This window comes from Lolium perenne, chromosome 5 (assembly GCF_019359855.2).
Source record: "Lolium perenne isolate Kyuss_39 chromosome 5, Kyuss_2.0, whole genome shotgun sequence".
NCBI lineage: Eukaryota > Viridiplantae > Streptophyta > Magnoliopsida > Poales > Poaceae > Lolium > Lolium perenne.
Window position 1 is genome coordinate 154,543,699 of NC_067248.2, and position 17,717 is coordinate 154,561,415.

A 17,717-nucleotide genomic window follows, 5' to 3' on the forward strand; every position below is an offset into this window, starting at 1 on the left:
CAGCGCCGACGACATCAACGGTGGTGACGACGAGGACAGCGACGACTAGTAGAATAGGACTAGTAATAGCAGTGCACTAGGCACTAGATCCCTCTTTTGAGAGCCATCGGCTCTTTCTTGTAAAGCCGCTCCTCTGAATTAATGAAATTGGTCTTTTGATTCATCCTTCAATTACTCCAATTTCATTCCTTCCGCCTGTCATGCCAAGACCGATAGCAACGTATCGGATTTCTTTTCTTTTGGACGCCCATGAAGCCGGACTCTCATGTCGACTAGCTCGTAGGCCAAGAACTTCTCAATTTCAGGCCGCAATTTGGTATCTGACCACAATTTTTCGCAATCCCTTAGCCGATGACTACTCATCGGCTATTTTGAGAATCTAGTCCCTTTCCTCCTCTTGCAGTGACAGGACGGTCCAAACTTGCAAAAAACCGACGGCCTCCTATCCCGATTCAGAGGAGATCACAATGCAGGGCCAGTCGATGCGACTCCAATCGGCTCTCCAAAACAGAGCAGCCACCAGGCCAGCTGCCCCCCGAGTCTCAGTCGAGGCAAGAACGGTAATGGATCAGCCGAATGTGCCGCCTATGCAGAGTTAGCCGATTTCAACAAAATCGGCTCCCCAAAGCAGAGAACCTTCAGGGTGAGCTGCCCCCCGAGTTTCTTCAGTCTACTTTTCGCGCCTTGCAGGTCAGATCGGCCCCTTCCCTGCACTGACCGTCGATGTCGATGTGAACTTTGAGCATATAACCAGCCGGTCTGGCTTCGCTTCTTAGTTCTGAAGTCGATGCCCTTGCATCGGCTGAAAATTTTTTTTTTTTTTTATTTGGCCGATTTTTCTTAATCGGCCCCCAATGTTTCACTGCACGCATGTTTGCACATGTTTGTCTGCACATGTTCATCTGACTATATGCCCCCCGAGCCGAATCTGCCAAATGACTGCAGATATCGGCTTTCATGGTAAGCCAGGGCACTGCACTTGCACGTCGGCTTCGTAAAGATTCATGCTGACTTTCATCTACCGACGTGGCCGCTGCCCAATGGATCATTGCTGAACACAAGCAGAAAATGTGCAGAGGATAAGTTTGGTCGATTGCTGGAATCGGCCTCCACATTGCTTGTTCAATGAAGGTTTTGTAATGTCCCTCCATAAATTTTTGGGGCCGATCACAAGGATCAGCCTCGCCCGGTTTGCTCATTGGTTTAATCTTGCTACTCGGTCAGGCTGGATAAAACCAACCCAACCTCTGACTTGATGCGCCTGCTGTCGTCCACCTTGAGTGCATCGTATAGTCGTGGAGCACTAAGCTCCGTCGGCAAGACGAGCACCATGTTCGTGCCAGCCGATGTTTCATCATCGGCTTTCTTTTGCTTTGGACGCCACTCCATTCTCCGTGGACGACCTTCTTCATCCAGGGCTCGCTGAACCTTTGCAGCCAGATCAGGCCGTGCCTTCCTTAGCGTATGCAGGTATAACCTTTCGGCTTCCTCCAGGCCGCGCAACCGCTGAACCCTGCGTTTTTGTGAACGGCTGAGTCCGTCAGGGCACCACCTTGGACGGTGGTACCTGTCTTCTTCTTCTTCTAGTCCCTCGTCTTCGGAATCCTCAAGATCTGCCCAACGAGGTGACTCAGCGCATTTGCTTTGTGGCGGGAGAGGCCCTAAGCGCTCGAACACAGACACGTTGGCTGCCTCCTTCTTCTTCTTGTTGCATTCTGGGCAATTGCCGATTGTGGGCAATCGGCTCATTCCTGAATCCCAGCAGTGTCTGAAGAAAGGGCAGTCCCAGTGTTTGGCGTTGTCATCTTGCTCCCTTGGCCTGTCCGTGGCACGGCGCTCGTGCTCCTCCTCATCGCGATCATGCCGACGATGTCTTCTGGCTTCTCTAGCCAGACGATCTCCTTCATCATCATAGTTGGACCGTCGGCGTTGGTCGTACTGACTCACATATTTGTTGAGGAGGTGATCAGAGAGGGGTCGTTGATATCTTATGTTCTTCACCTCTCCCTCTGTGACGTAGCGCTTGCCATCATGATGGGGCCGATCGCGTGGAGCGGCCTCCTCTGTGTCCTTGCTATGAGAGCAGCTGCCCTCATCTCCATCTTTGCCAAAGTGGTTCCCGGGTCCTACCATGTTGATGCTGAACGAGGGACCTGGCTGGCAACCCTCAGGGTAGGTGACTTCCACCATGTTAACGGCGGGGAAGGGTTGGGTGTCGACCTTCATGGCGTACTGGTTGAAAATTAGATGCCCCTTCTCTATCGCCGCTTGGATGTGCTGACGCCACACCCTGCAGTCGTTGGTGGCATGGGAGAGCGAGTTGTGGTACTTGCAGTACGGCTTTCCGTTCAGCTCTTGCGCCGTGGGGAACTTGAGACCTTCAGGAATCGTCAACTGTTTCTCCTTGAGCAGGAGGTCGAAGATTTGTTCAGTCTTGGTCACGTCAAAATCAAATCCCCTGGGCGGCCCTGGTGGCTTTACCCATTTGCAGGACACGGGGGTTCCTCCCCGAGTCCACTCAGCCACTGCTACTTCTTGGTCTCCCGCAGGAACTTCGTCTTCCTCTGCATCGACCAGGACTACTGCACGCTTGAACTTGTCTTGGTACAGGTCCGGGTGGCGCTGTTCATATGCTGATAATTTCTGAACCATGTGCGCCAGCGAGGGATAATCTGCTTGGGAGGCCATGTCCTTGAGCTGTGTTGCAAGGCCAGCTACTGCCAACTCGACTGCTTCCTTTTCAGTTATACGAACCGAATAACATCGGTTCCTAAGATTCCTGAAGCGCTGGATGTACTCTGTCACCGTTTCTCCGCGCTTCTGACGTAGTTGTGCTAGATCGGCAATGCTAGACTCGGAAGCTTCTGAATGGTATTGCATATGGAACTGTTCTTCCAATCGCTTCCAAGACCGGATGGAGTTTGCTGGCAAAGAGGTGTACCATCCAAAAGCCGATCCCGTGAGGGACTGTGAAAAGAACCTCACGCGTAGCTGATCCGACACTGAAGCCGGTCCTAGTTGTGCCAAATATCGGCCGACGTGCTCGATGGAGCTGGAGCCATCTGATCCACTGAATTTGGAGAAGTCAGGGAGCCGATATTTAGGTGGCAGCGGGATCATCTCGTACTCGTCGGGGTACGGCTTGGAATAGCCGATTGCCCTTCTTTTCGGCACCATGCCGAACTGGTCTCTCGCATGGTACCGATCTGATCCGTCGTGTCGGGCTGCAGGAGTTGCACTCTGAAGATTCGCCGGGGTGGCGTACTTGGCCAGCCATGTTTGCTTTTCCAGCTCTGAGCCAACTGCAGGAGCTGGGCTCTGGAGTTTCGTCGGGGTGGCGTACTTAGTTAGCCACGTCTGCTTCTCAAGCTCTGTTGCTGACGTTCCTCCTGTCTTCGCCAGAGTCCCTGATGTTGTGGCCTGGTTTGAGAGTGGCCAGTTGCCACAATCTGGCACATACGTGCACGCGTATCCTTGAGGGATCTCCTTAGGCGCCTCAGCCAAGAACTGGTAGTCACTAGGGTCACCACCGATCTTGTAGACGACGAATGCCGGTGTAGCCGGCACTTCAGCTGGTGCTGCCAACGCATATGGCAGAGGTGGACGGGACTGGAGTGGCAACTCTCCTTGATGCGTCCCGAGAGCTGGTCCTGACGGCGAGTACTGGTGGCTCATGATCTCCTGGATCACACGCAGAGCGACACGCTCCAACACGTTGACCAGATTCTCAGAGTGGCGGTGTAGCGAGTGAGCCACCAAGTAGTTGATCTCCTGCCGTAGGCCCCTGGTGCGTTCCTCCGACGGGGCAGAGAGGTCTATCCCATCGAGTGCACCTTGCGGTGAGAATCCCTTCCATCTGATGCCATGGGAACGGGTTCTCTGAAAAGAGCCGATGAGGTCGGCTTCGAGGGTGACCTTGATCTCGTCATATCTCTTCTTGAGCTCGTCAGGCAGCTCCTCGTAGGTGACTGGCGTGCCGTCCGCCATCTCAGATGTAGATGGCGATGTGGTTGATGTAGACGATTGTCCCACCGGGCGTGCTAGAATGTGTTGACTGCCAAAACCCACCGGCGGGCAGCGACTTGTCAACACTGTAGAGCCGGGAAGAGCCTAGAGCTGCGGCTGGCTGAGACCCCTCCGAGCGACGGCCCGCAATGCTCTTCTGGTCACACGTCCGATGCGAAGTGCAAGGGCGTGCCACCTGTACTATATCTGGTCAGGAAGGTGATGGGGATGCCTCGCTTAGTTTCCTGCATGGCATACACGTAAACATTAAATACGAGCCTCGATCGGCTCTCAGGTTATCCTGTGAATCGGCTCAAAGAGCCGATCCACCCATGATTCGTACGGGGTGCACGAATATATGGTGATCCTGCTTGATCAAGATAAAGCTAATGAGATCTACGACGATTTAGGGTTTTCACCGCATAATCGGATCATCCTACTCCAGGTTGGGCCTCGCGGCCACGCACGGTGATCGTAAGCCGATCCTAAACAAGGCCTAAAAACCAACATGAAGTTGATCCTCGGAACATCCTGTTTAGGACTTGCGAACGCCACCCTACGTGCCGCTGGATCCTCCCCCCCTTTGTAAGGCCTAACTATTGCAGATATTAAACTAATCCTTGTAGAACAAGGAGCAATCGTAATGGATCAGATCTACTGAATAATGATCAAGCGGGGTGCCGCCCCCACACCTGAGACAGGTGTGAGGGCGGCTAGACATGCAAGGGTTGCACTACGTAAGCATGTTATACGAAGAACTATGCTAACCCTAACACATCTATGATAACTACGTTGCTCGCCATCAAAGACGCTTCAGTACGAGCAACGCATGAACAACGTGGAGCTTGTGCTGCCTAGATCGCAAGATGCGATCTAGGCAGCATGTCGCTTACCTGATAGAAACCCTCGAGACGAAGGAGTTGGCGATGCGCCGAGATTGGTTTGTTTTGGGTTGAACATGAGTTGTTGTTTATTCCATAAACCCTAGATACATATTTATAGTCCAGCGGACTTTCTAACGTGGGAATATCCCCACCGTGTACGAGACAAACTCTAACTTTTAATCTACGATACAATCTACTATAATTAAAGATACACGGGCAAACTAGCCCAAATTCTTCGTGCAAGGCCGCTTCAAAGATCTTCCACGTGTAATCCTTCAAGCCCATCTCCTTTACGGCCCACCTCCGGATTTGACCAAAATATGGTGATAACACCCCCACAATACTTGATTATGGGTAGGGCTTAACTGGAAATTTATGCATCTTAGTATGGGTTCCCTCTGAACACACATCATAGGGGTTATGCTTGAGGCTGCCTCCGTTGTTGAGAAATGATGTGAATTGAGGTGAATTGTATGGCCAAGCCCTGTGCAGTTCCCAGGTTGACAGCTGGTCTTCACTGGGAGGCCAAGCTCATGGGGAGAGGTGCTCATACTAGGGTTTGTAAGTAAAAGGTTATGGTTGATGATCCGCGTACTGTGTTACAATGATTTGGGGTAATCCCGACGGATGAAATCAAATGTTGTGGCACAAGTGTGCAACCTCTGCAGAGTGTCAATCTATTCGAATAGCCGCGTCCACGGTTACGGACGGTTGGAAAGGCCATACAGTTTCCGATGTCAAATTCTTGAAAATGATGGTGAAATGAATTATGAAGTGGTGAATTGAATTGAAATCACCACTTGAATGGTGGGAATGACACTAATGTTCCCACTTGAGTTAGTTAGTACATGAATAAGGCTTTTCTCAAATACTTGTGAACTAAAATTGGCTTTATGCAAATAAACTAGAGCTTAGCAAACCTTACTAGAAATGTCTAGCACTTACACTAGTATTAGTTTGCGAGTACCTGAAGTACTCATGGCTTTGTCCCTGGCTATTCAAATGGCCAGAGTATGAAGATGAACAAGGAGATGACAAGCAGGATGCTACGACAACTAGGAGTCTTCCGACGTCAAGCGTTGGCCTGTGGACTAGAGGGTCCTTGTATCTTACGCTTCCGCTATGAACTTATGTTTGTTCGTTGATCAATAGATCAACTATTCGTGTAATATGGATGATGTGATTCCAATTGTAAGACAATATGGTTTGTAATGAATGATGATTGTGATACTTAACTATTATGCCTCGCAACAACAATATTCCTGGGATTGCGATGTATGACATAATAGGCATTCGGACTTAAAAATCTGGGTGTTGACAAGTTGGTATCAGAGCCATTGTTTGACCTTAGAAGACCCTAGTTAGAATGGACATTCTGAAAAACTTAAACTTTGAAATCAAATGAAGATAATATTTGTCAAAATCTTACTTACACTCTTGTCTTTGAGACTTTTCCAAAAATTTGATGAATCATGTTCTATCTTATTTGAATCTACCTAAAATTTTGCCACACTTGTTCACTCTCTAACTTACTCATCCTTTTCGCTTTCAGATGGAGCCGAATGAACCCATCAACACCAAATTTTACCAACTTGGGAATGGGGGGAGTCTGATCTTCGAGCACGACCTTAACGCCCTTTCGGACTTCCTCGAGCGCCCGCACCCTGAGTTCCACGGAATTCAGGTGGACGACACTCCTGTAGGAGAGCTGCAGTGGATCATCACTGCCGACTTGAGGGGCAAGGTGGAGCCTCCCACCTCGGAGAGGATCCTCTTCTCCTTCCGCGAGAGCAACTGGCTGAGGCGTGATGCCATGGGAGTGCCCATGGAGCTGCAGCCGCACCCGCAGCTGAGGCACCATGCTGAGCACCTGGACTTCATGCTCTACCAGACTCAGAAGGACCTCGACGCCACTCGCGCTTACACGAACCAGACCCATGCTCACATCATCGAGCAGGGTGAGGCGATCAAGCTCCTCAACAATGACCGCAAGGCCCTTCGCCAGCAGCGTGCCAAGAAGGACGCTACGATTGTGCGCCTTCGCGCCAAGATCGCAGCACTTGAGGCCACTGTCAAGGCCCAGGAGGATCAGCTTAGAGAGATGGAGGACGACGACGGAGGTATCGACCTTCAGGGAGGAGGAGCCTTCCTGAGCGACGACGACGACTTTGAGGAGGACGAGTTCACCGAGGAGGAGGACTACGAGTTCCTGGAGGCAGGACCTAACGACTACGCCCCGATTGACGTCGAGGATGAGGAGTAGTTGCACTAGTTTCACTTATGTAGGTGTGAGTTGTATCCCGTCCTTTGTATCGTAGCATGAGAATGGTTCTGAAAACCATTGGAGTATGAGTGTGTTAGTTTGTAATGTGTGTTGAATGAATGAATGAATGTTATGTTTGTCATGAAAAGACTACAAGTTTCAAATGTTTTCAAACTTACTCAAAATAAACCATAGAAATTTCCCTCTTATCTCATGATCTTCTCTACATTCAGATGGCCCCTCCCAATCACACCAACAACAATGCGATGATGCAACTGCTGCAAACCCTGCTTGCCGACAGGGAGACAGAAAGAGCTGAACGCCAAGCCAACATCGCCGCCTTGCAGAACCTTGCCAACCAAGGCCATGGAAATCATGACCACCCAGGGTCCAAGCTCAAGAACTTTCAGAACACCAACCCTCCGGTGTTTAGCAAGACAGAAGAACCACTCGACGCAGACGACTGGCTCCAGACTATGGAGAATAACTTGGAAGTAGCCGGAGTGGAAGCCAACGAGAAGGTTTTGTTTGCAACCCACTATCTCGCCGGACCAGCCCGCGCTTGGTGGACAAGCACCCGTGCCATGAACGGAGGTCAGTTCATGACTTGGGAGGAGTTCAAGCTCAAGTTCAGCAAGTACCATGTACCCCCGGGTCTTATCAAGAAGATGAGGGATGAGTTCCGTGAACTGAAGCAAGGTCGCTTGATGGTGGTAGAATACCGCGACAGGTTCCTTACACTGTCAAGGTACGCCCCCGACGAGACCAACACCACTGAGAAGAGGCCGGAGAGATTCTTGAACGGACTGCATGATGAGATGCAGACTGTCCTCGTCAACATCCCCTTCGCCGACCTTGAAGCCCTTGTTGACTCCGCCCTCCAGATGGAGGACAAGCTGAACCAAGCCAATGAGAATCGCAAGCGCCGCATGATGCATCAAAGTGGGTCTAGATATGCCCAGAAGTATCGCCCCAGCTCAAGCGGAGGTTTCCCTCCGAGAAACAACAACAACAAGCCGCCGACGCAGAACTCGCGCCCCGGTTATCAGAACCGGAGTGGAGGAAACTCCAAGCCAGGAGGCTACAACAACAACAACTACAACAACAACAACTACTACAACCGCGCTCCGCCCAGAGCCCCCAACAACAACAACAACAACAACACCAACACCGCCCCCAGAACCGGAAGCAACGCCATCCCCGTTGCGACCAAGGACAAGGCCACCATCACTTGTTATGAGTGTGGTGTAGTGGGGCACTACTCCAACGAGTGTCCCAAGAGGCTCGCCAAGCTCGCAGGCAACACCGCTGCACCTGCTCAGCAGCAACACCGTGTCTCCACCGGCAAGAAGTTCGCCCCCAGCAACCCCAATAACCGCAACGACCGTCTCTACCACATGAACGCCGAAGAAGCCCAGGAAGCACCAGATGTTGTACTGGGTATGTTTTCGGTCAACCACATCCCTGCCAGAGTGTTGTTTGATTCCGGAGCATCTCATTCTTTTGTCACTGAAGACTTTGCATCAACAAGTAAAATTCAACCTATCAGTTTGAAGCATGTTATGATAGTTCAAATCCCCGGATCAACCACCAAAGCCAGAAAATTTTGCAAAAATGTACCCATCAAAATCCATGATGTAGATTTCTATGCCAATCTAATCATTCTGGGAACAAAAGGTTTGGAAGTCGTACTAGGAATGGACTGGATGTCAAAACACCATGGTTTGATTGACTGTGCAAAGAAAGCCATAACCATGACTAGCAGCACCGGTATCCTAGTAGAACATGTCTCTGAAAGACTACCCAGAAAATTCACCTGCAACCAAAGTGTATCCAAGCCAACTCTGGATCAAATCAGGGTCGTTTGCCGCTACCCTGATGTGTTTCCGGATGATCTACCCGGTATGCCCCCGGATCGGGATATCGAGTTCATCATCGAGTTAATCCCCGGAACTGGACCTATAGCCCAAAGAGCATACAGCATGAACGCAACAGAGCTTGTGGAGCTGAAGAAACAGATAGATGATATGTTAGCCAAAGGTCTGATTAGACCTAGTGCATCTCCCTGGAGATCCCCAGTTTTGTTTGTGGACAAGAAGGATGGTGCCAATCGTTTATGTACGGACTATCGTAAGCTTAACGATGTCACCATCAAAAACAAATACCCCCTACCCAAGATAGAAGACTTGTTTGATCAACTAACCAGAGCCAAAGTTTTCTCCAAGATAGATCTTAGAACTGGTTATCATCAGCTGAAGATTCGAGCCACCGACATTCCAAAGACTGCCTTCACCACTAGATATGGGTTATATGAGTACAACGTCATGTCGTTTGGATAAACCAATGCCCCCGCTTATTTCATGAATCTCATGAATAAGATCTTCATGAACTTTTTGGACAAGTTTGTCGTTGTCTTCATCGATGACATTCTGGTATACTCCAAGTCCGAAGAGGAACATGAATAGCATTTGGAGACTGTCCTAGAAACCCTCAGGCACCACCAGTTGTATGCCAAGTTCAGCAAGTGTGAGTTTTGGTTGGAGGAAGTAGGATTCCTGGGACACATCTTGTCTGCAGGAGGAATTGCCGTAGATCCCGCCAAGATCAAAACTGTTATGGAATGGCAAGCCCCAACCACCCAAACCGAGGTCCGCGCTTTTCTTGGATTAGCCGGATATTACCGCAGATTTGTAGAAGGCTTTTCGAGCATCGCTCGACCAATGACCCAACTGCTAAATAAGGACAAGAAGTTTGAGTGGACTGACAAATGTGAAGAGAGTTTTCAACAACTCAAGAGTAGACTGACCTCAGCCCCAATCCTGATCATGCCAGACATCACCAAGCCCTTTGACGTATATTGCGACGCCTCCAAGGTTGGTCTTGGATGTGTACTTATGCAAGAAGGCAAAGTTGTATCCTACCTTTCAAGACAGTTGAAGCAACATGAGCAGAACTACCCAACCCATGACCTTGAGCTTGCAGCCGTGGTCCTAGCCTTGAAAGTTTGGCGTCATTACCTCATGGGAAATCGATGCGAGATCTACTCCGACTACAAGAGCCTGAAATATATCTTCACCCAGAAGGAGCTGAACATGAGGCAACACCGATGGATAGAATAGATCAAGGATTACGACATGGAGATTCACTACCACCCCGGCAAGGCCAATGTGGTAGCGGATGCTTTGAGTCGACTGCCGTGTCTGTTGAACTCCATGATCGCAATCGAACAGCCCAGCCTGCACCAAGAGTTTGAACAGTTCAGACTTGAACTTGTTAGTGAAGGATTCCTAGCCAGCATCGAACTGCAACCCACCTTGGTTAGCCAGATCAAGGAAGCCCAGAAGGACAACGCTAGCATCGACGGAATCAAGAAACAGATAGCCGCAGGAAAAGCCCCCGGATTCACCGTAGATGAAGCCGGAGTTCTTTGGTACAAAGAACGTCTCTGCGTACCATCGAACTCAGACTTGAAGCAAGTCATCCTGCAAGAAGCCCATGACACCCTTTACTCAGTCCACCCCGGAGGTACCAAGATGTATCAAGACCTGGAGGAGCAATTCTGGTGGCATGGAATGAAGAGAGAAATCGGCAGCTACATCGCCAAGTGTGACATCTGTCAGAGAGTCAAGGCGGAACATCAAAGACCCGCAGGACTGTTGCAACCCCTACAGATTCCAGAATGGAAGTGGGACTCGGTAGGAATGGACTTTATCACAGGTCTGCCCAAATCCAGCAATGGCAATGATTCAATATGGGTAGTTGTCGATAGACTGACCAAGGTAGCCCATTTCATCGCCGTCAAGACCACATACCAAGGCCCAAAGTTAGCTGAACTATACATCTCCAGAATAGTCGCCCTGCACGGAACCCCGAAGTCGATAGTGTCAGATAGAGGATCACAGTTCACCTCAAGATTCTGGCAGAAGGTGCACGAAGGACTAGGAACCCGTCTGAATTTCAGCACCGCCTATCACCCTCAGACCGACAGACAGACCGAGAGAGTCAACCAGATACTGGAAGACATGCTGAGAGCATGTGTACTGGAATATGGATCCAAGTGGGAAGACTGCTTACCTTACGTAGAATTCTCTTACAACAACAGCTATCAAGCTAGCCTGCAGATGGCCCCCTTTGAAGCCTTGTACGGAAGGAAGTGTCGTACCCCCTGAACTGGTCGGAAGTCGGAGAAAGCCAAGTCTTTGGACCAGATGTTCTTCGTGAAGCCGAAGAGAAAGTACACAAGATCCGAGAGTACCTCAAGACGGCGCAATCAAGACAGAAGAGCTACGCCGACAAGAGACGTCGGGAGATGACCTTCGAGATTGGAGACTTCGTCTATCTCAAGGTATCCCCCTTGAAAGGAATGCAGAGATTTCAGCTGAAAGGAAAGCTCGCTCCCCGATATGTCAGACCCTTCAAAGTTCTGAGTCGCCGAGGTGAAGTATCTTATCAACTGGAGCTACCAGAAGAGATGTCAGCTGTACACGACGTGTTTCACATCTCACTCCTCCGGAAGTGCCTTGAAGTCCCTGAGAAGACCGAAGTGTTCAAGAACATCGATCACCGATCGGTGGATATCAACAAGGACCTGACATACCGCGAAGTGCCGATTCGCATCCTGGAGGAAGCTTACCGAACCACCCGCACCCGAAGCATCAAGTTTCTGAAGATACAGTGGAGAAATCATACTGAAGATGAAGCCACCTGGGAACGCGAAGACTTCATGAAGAAGGAGTACCCAGATCTCTTTAGTACCTAACTTTCTTTGAGATCTCGGGACGAGATCTTTTGTAAGGGGGAAGGGTTTGTAACATCCCAAATTTCAATAAAAAGAAAGTTAGAAAAATTCCAGAGAGCAAAATTTCAAACCAACAAAAACTTTTTAAATTGCATATAGTGTCATGCATAGGGCTTGTGCATTTGGTTGATATGCCATGATTATTGTTATTATATGTATGTGCTATACTCTAAAACCCTAATATGATCATGTGAAGATCACCAACCAAATAAATCAAAAAGAGAAAGAAATCAAATAAAAGAAAATCCTAAAACCCTCACATATGGCTTATGCCATTTTTATAAATTTTGGCCCTAGACCATTTTGGTCTTCACCATTAGTTGAATAATGTTACTAAACACTTATTACAACTTTTGGAATCAAATAAACACAAATCAAATGAATTTCAAACTCAAATTTGGATCACATATGATAATGGTCAAATCTGCCATTTTTAGTCTGATCACTACTTTGAGCCCTTGCAATTCGAAAGTTTCAAACTAAACTTTGCCAACTCTTTGCACCTCATCCAAGAGCACATCAAGGTGAACACTTTTTGTAAAGATCACCATGCCAAAAAAAAAATTTAGATCAAATACTATGCTCATCCAAAGTTGCAACTTTTTATTAAGTGGAACATTCTCACACTTAGCAATTTTTGCAAATCTTTGAATTGGACAATTCCACCACCACACCTCATCCTCTCTGGTCATTTACAACTCAACCAAACACACACATTTCAAATTGGGCAACCTTTTGAACTCATTCAAATTTGGACAAAAATTATAAATTGCAAATATGGAACTATTTGACACTATGTCAAATAGTGATCTACACAACCCTAACCTGCCCTAAACCCCTCTACTTGGTCCCCTGGTTCCCTCTCACACTTAATACCCCACAGTAACCCTAAGGAGAGAGGATGGCAAGCTAGGGCATGGCCATGCCGGCCATGTCGCCACCATGCCGAGCCACCCCTCCTCTCCTTCCTCTCCACCTCTGGCCCTGGTGCCAAACATCGCCACCGTGCTCCCCTACACCTCCCTAGCCAATCCACGGTCCAGCTCGATGACGACCATCGCCGGAGATCGTGCGCCAAGATCGCGCCAGGATGCCGCTCCCGTCGCGCGTGGACACGCCGCGGACACACCCTGGCCACACGCCACCCCACCGTCTCCTTCTCGCTATGGCCCCGCTAGCAACGCGTTGAGCACCGCCGTGACACCACGACTCCACCAGACACGCTCGGAACCGTGACCCTGGACCGCCGCCGCCGGAGACGATGACAAGATCCCGTGGACGCCGCCGCCTGACATGGAAGCAATGCGAGCGCCACAGACGCCGCCCGACCGTGCCGTCACCGCCATTAGCTTCGCCTGGACGTGTAGAGCACTACCGCACCCTTGCCTAGCCCAACCGCTCGCCGGAATCGCCGCGCCCATGTCGACCTCAACCCTGCCCCACAGAACCCTCGCCCATCTATAAATAGAGCGTTCCCTGGACGCCATTGAGCACACCACCTCGCTCCCCATCCTCCACTGCCTCTCCTCAACCCACTAGCTACCTCGATCATCGCCGGAGACGCCGCAATCGCAAGCTCGGAGCCACAGAAGCCCTGGAGGAATCGCCATCGATCCAGGCCGCTGCTGTCCAGGACTGGCGCGTAGTTGACGAGGGAGGAAATGGTGTAGCTTTCCTTCGTTCCCCGGCAACGGCGCCAGAAAAGTGCTTGATGTCTACGGGTGCTTCTATTCTTGTAGACAGTGTTGGGCCTCCAAGAGCAGAGGTTTGTAGAACAGCAGCAAGTTTCCCTTAAGTGGATCACCCAAGGTTTATCGAACTCAGGGAGGAAGAGGTCAAAGATATCCCTCTCATGCAACCCTGCAACCACAAAGCAAGAATTCTCTTGTGTCCCCAACACACCTAATACACTTGTCAGATGTATAGGTGCACTAGTTCGGCGAAGAGATAGTGAAATACAGGTGGTATGAATGAATATAAGCAGTAGTAACGGCACCAGAAAATAGCTTGATGCTACAACTGGCGTGTGGTTGATGGTGGAAATATTGCAGGCAGTACAGATGCAGTAAAACAGTAAACAAGCAGTGATTTCAGTATTTGGGAACAAGGCCTAGGGATTATACTTTCGCTAGTGGACACTCTCAACATTGATCACATAATAAAACCACTCTACACTCTGTTGTTGGATGATGAACACCACTAATTGTGTAGGATTACACGAACCCTCAATGCCGGAGTTAACAAGCTCCACAATATTCGATATTCATATTTAAATAACCTTAGAGTGCACGATAGATCAACACAACTAAACCAAGTACTAACATAGCATGCACACTGTCACCTTCACACTATGAAAGGAGGAATAGATCACATCAATACTATCATAGCAATAGTTAACTTCATAATCTACAAGATATTACAATCATAACCTACGCCAAGTACTACATGATGCACACACTGTCACCATTACACCGTGCAGGAGGAATAGAATACTTTAATAACATCACTAGAGTAGCACATAGATGAATAGTGATACAAAACACATTGCAATCATAAAGGGATATAAATAAGCACTTCACTATGCTATTCATAACAGTGAATAAGTATTCTGTGAAATATAGCCTAAGAGACCCACACGGTGCACACACTGTCACCTTTACACACGTGGGACAAGGAGTCTCCGGAGATCACATAAGTAAAATCCACTTGACTAGCATAATGACATCTAGATTACAAGCATCATCATATGAATCTCAATCATGTAAGGCAGCTCATGAGATTATTGTATTGAAGTACGTAGGAGAGAGATTAACCACATAGCTACCGGTACAGCCCTTAGCCTCGATGGAGAACTACTCCCTCCTCATGGGAGACAGCAGCGGTGATGAAGATGGCGGTGGTGTCGATGGAGATGCCTTCCGGGGGCACTTCCCCGTCCCGGCGGCGTGCCGGAACAGAGACTCCTGTCCCCCAGATCTTGGCTTCACGATGGTGGCGGCTCTAGAAGGTTTCTCGTACCGTGGCTTTTCCGTGTCGAAGATTTAGGTCAGGGACCTTTAAATAGGCGAAGAGGCGGAGTCGGAAGGTCGACGAGGCGGCGACACAGTAGGGGGGCGCGGCAAAGGCCTGGGCCGCGCCACCCTGTCGTCTGGGGCCCACAGGGCCCTCCTCTGGCGGCTCTCGGGTGTTCTGGAAGCTTCGTGTGATTCTAAGATGCTGGGCGTTGATTTCGTCCAATTCCGAGAATATTTCCTTACTAGGATTTCTGAAACCAAAAACAGCAGAAAACAGGAACTGGCACTTCGGCATCTCGTTAGTAGGTTAGTTCCGGAAAACGCATAAAAACGATATAAAGTGTGAACAAAACATGTAGGTATTATCATAAAACAAGCATGGAACATCAGAAATTATAGATACGTCGGAGACGTATCAGCATCCCCAAGCTTAGTTCCTACTCGTCCTCGAGTAGGTAAACGATAACAAAGATAATTTCTGAAGTGACATGCTACCAACATAATCTTGATCATACTATTGTAAAGTATATGAGATGAATGCAGCGATTCAAGACAATGGTAATGCAATGAGTAAACAATTGAATCATATAGCAAAGACTTTTCATGAATAGTACTTTCAAGACAAGCATCAATAAGTCTTGCATAAGAGTTAACTCTTAAAGCAATAAATTCTAAATAAAGGCATTGAAGCAACACAAAGGAAGATTAAGTTTCAGCGGTTGCTTTCAACTTGTAACATGTATATCTCATGGATAGTTGTCAATGCAAAGTAATATAACAAGTGCAATATGCAAGTATGTAGGAATCAATGCACAGTTCACACAAGTGTTTGCTTCTTAAGATGGAGAGAAATAGGTGAACTGACTCAACATAAAAGTAGAAGAAAGGCCCTTCGCAGAGGGAAGCATTGATTGCTATATTTGTGCTAGAGCTTTGATTTTGAAAACAAGAAACAATTTTGTCAACGGTAGTAATAAAGCATATGTATCATGTAAATTATATCCTACAAGTTGCAAGCCTCATGCATAGTATACTAATAGTGCCCGCACCTTGTCCTAATTAGCTCGGATTACCTGGATTATCACCGCAATACATATGTTTTAACCAAGTGTCACAAAGGGGTACCTCTATGCCGCCTGTACAAAGGTCTAAGGAGAAAGCTCGCATTGGATTTCTCGCTTTTGATTATTCTCAACTTAGACATCCATACCGGGACAACATAGACAACAGATAATGGACTCCTCTTTAATGCATAAGCATTCAACAACAATTAACATTCTCTTATGAGATTGAGGATATTTTTCCAAAACTGAAACTTCCACCATGGATCATGGCTTTAGTTAGCGGCCCAATGTTCTTCTCTAACAATATGCATGCTCAAACCATTCAACTCATGGTAAATCGCCCTTACTTCAGACAAGACGAACATGCATAGCAACTCACATGATATTCAACAAAGAGTAGTTGATGGCGTCCCCAGGAACATGGTTATCGCACAACAAGCAACTTAATAAGAAATAAGATACATAAGTACATATTCAATACCACAATAGTTTTTAGGCTATTTGTCCCATGAGCTATATATTGCAAAGACAAAGAATGGAATTTCAAAGGTAGCACTCAAGCAATTTACTTTGGAATGGCAAAGAAATACCATGTAGTAGGTAGGTATAGTGGACACAAGTGGCATAGTTATTGGCTCAAGGATTTGGATGCATGAGAAGTATTCCCTCTCAATACAAGGCTTAGGCTAGCAAGGTTATTTGAAGCAAACACAAGTATGAACCGGTACAGCAAAACTCACATAAAAACATATTGCAAGCATTATAAGACTCTACACTGTCTTCCTTGTTGTTCAAACCCTTACTAGAAAATATCTAGACCTTAGAGAGACCATTCATGCAAACCAAATTTTAGCAAGCTCTATGTATTTCTTCACTAATAGGTGCAAGGTATATGATGCAAGAGCTTAATCATGAGCACAACAATTGCCAAGTATCAAGTTATTCAAGACATCATACCAATTACCACATATAGCATTTCCCGTTTCCAACCATATAACAATTAATGAAGCAGTTTCAACCTTCGCCATGAAAGTTAAAAGCTAAGAACACATGTGTTCATATGAACCAGCGGAGCTTGTCTCTCTCCCACACAAGGATGCTAGGATCCAACTTTATTCAAACAAAACAACAACTAAAACAAACAGACGCTCCAAGTAAAGCACATAAGATGTGATGGAATAAAAATATAGTTTCACTAGAGGAACCTGATAATGTTGTCGATGAAGAAGGGGATGCCTTGGGCATCCCCAAGCTTAGATGCTTGAGTCTTCTTGAAATATGCAGGGATGAACCACCGGGGCATCCCCAAGCTTAGAGCTTTCACTCTCCTTAATCATATTGTATCATCCTCCTCTCTTGACCCTTAAAAACTTCCTCCACACCAAACTCAAAACAACTCATTAGAGGGTTAGTGCATAATCAAAATTCACTTGTTCAGAGGTGACACAATCATTCTTAACACTTCTGGACATTGCCCAAAGCTTCTGAAAGTTAATGGAACAAAGAAATCCATCAAACATAGCAAAAGAGGCAATGCGAAATAAAAGGCAGAATCTGTCAAAACAGAACAGTCCGTAAAGACGAATTTCTAAGAGGCACCAGAATTGCTCAAATGAAAATGCTCAAATTTAATGAAAGTTGCATACATATCTGAGAATCACTCACGTAAATTGGCATAATTTTTTGAGT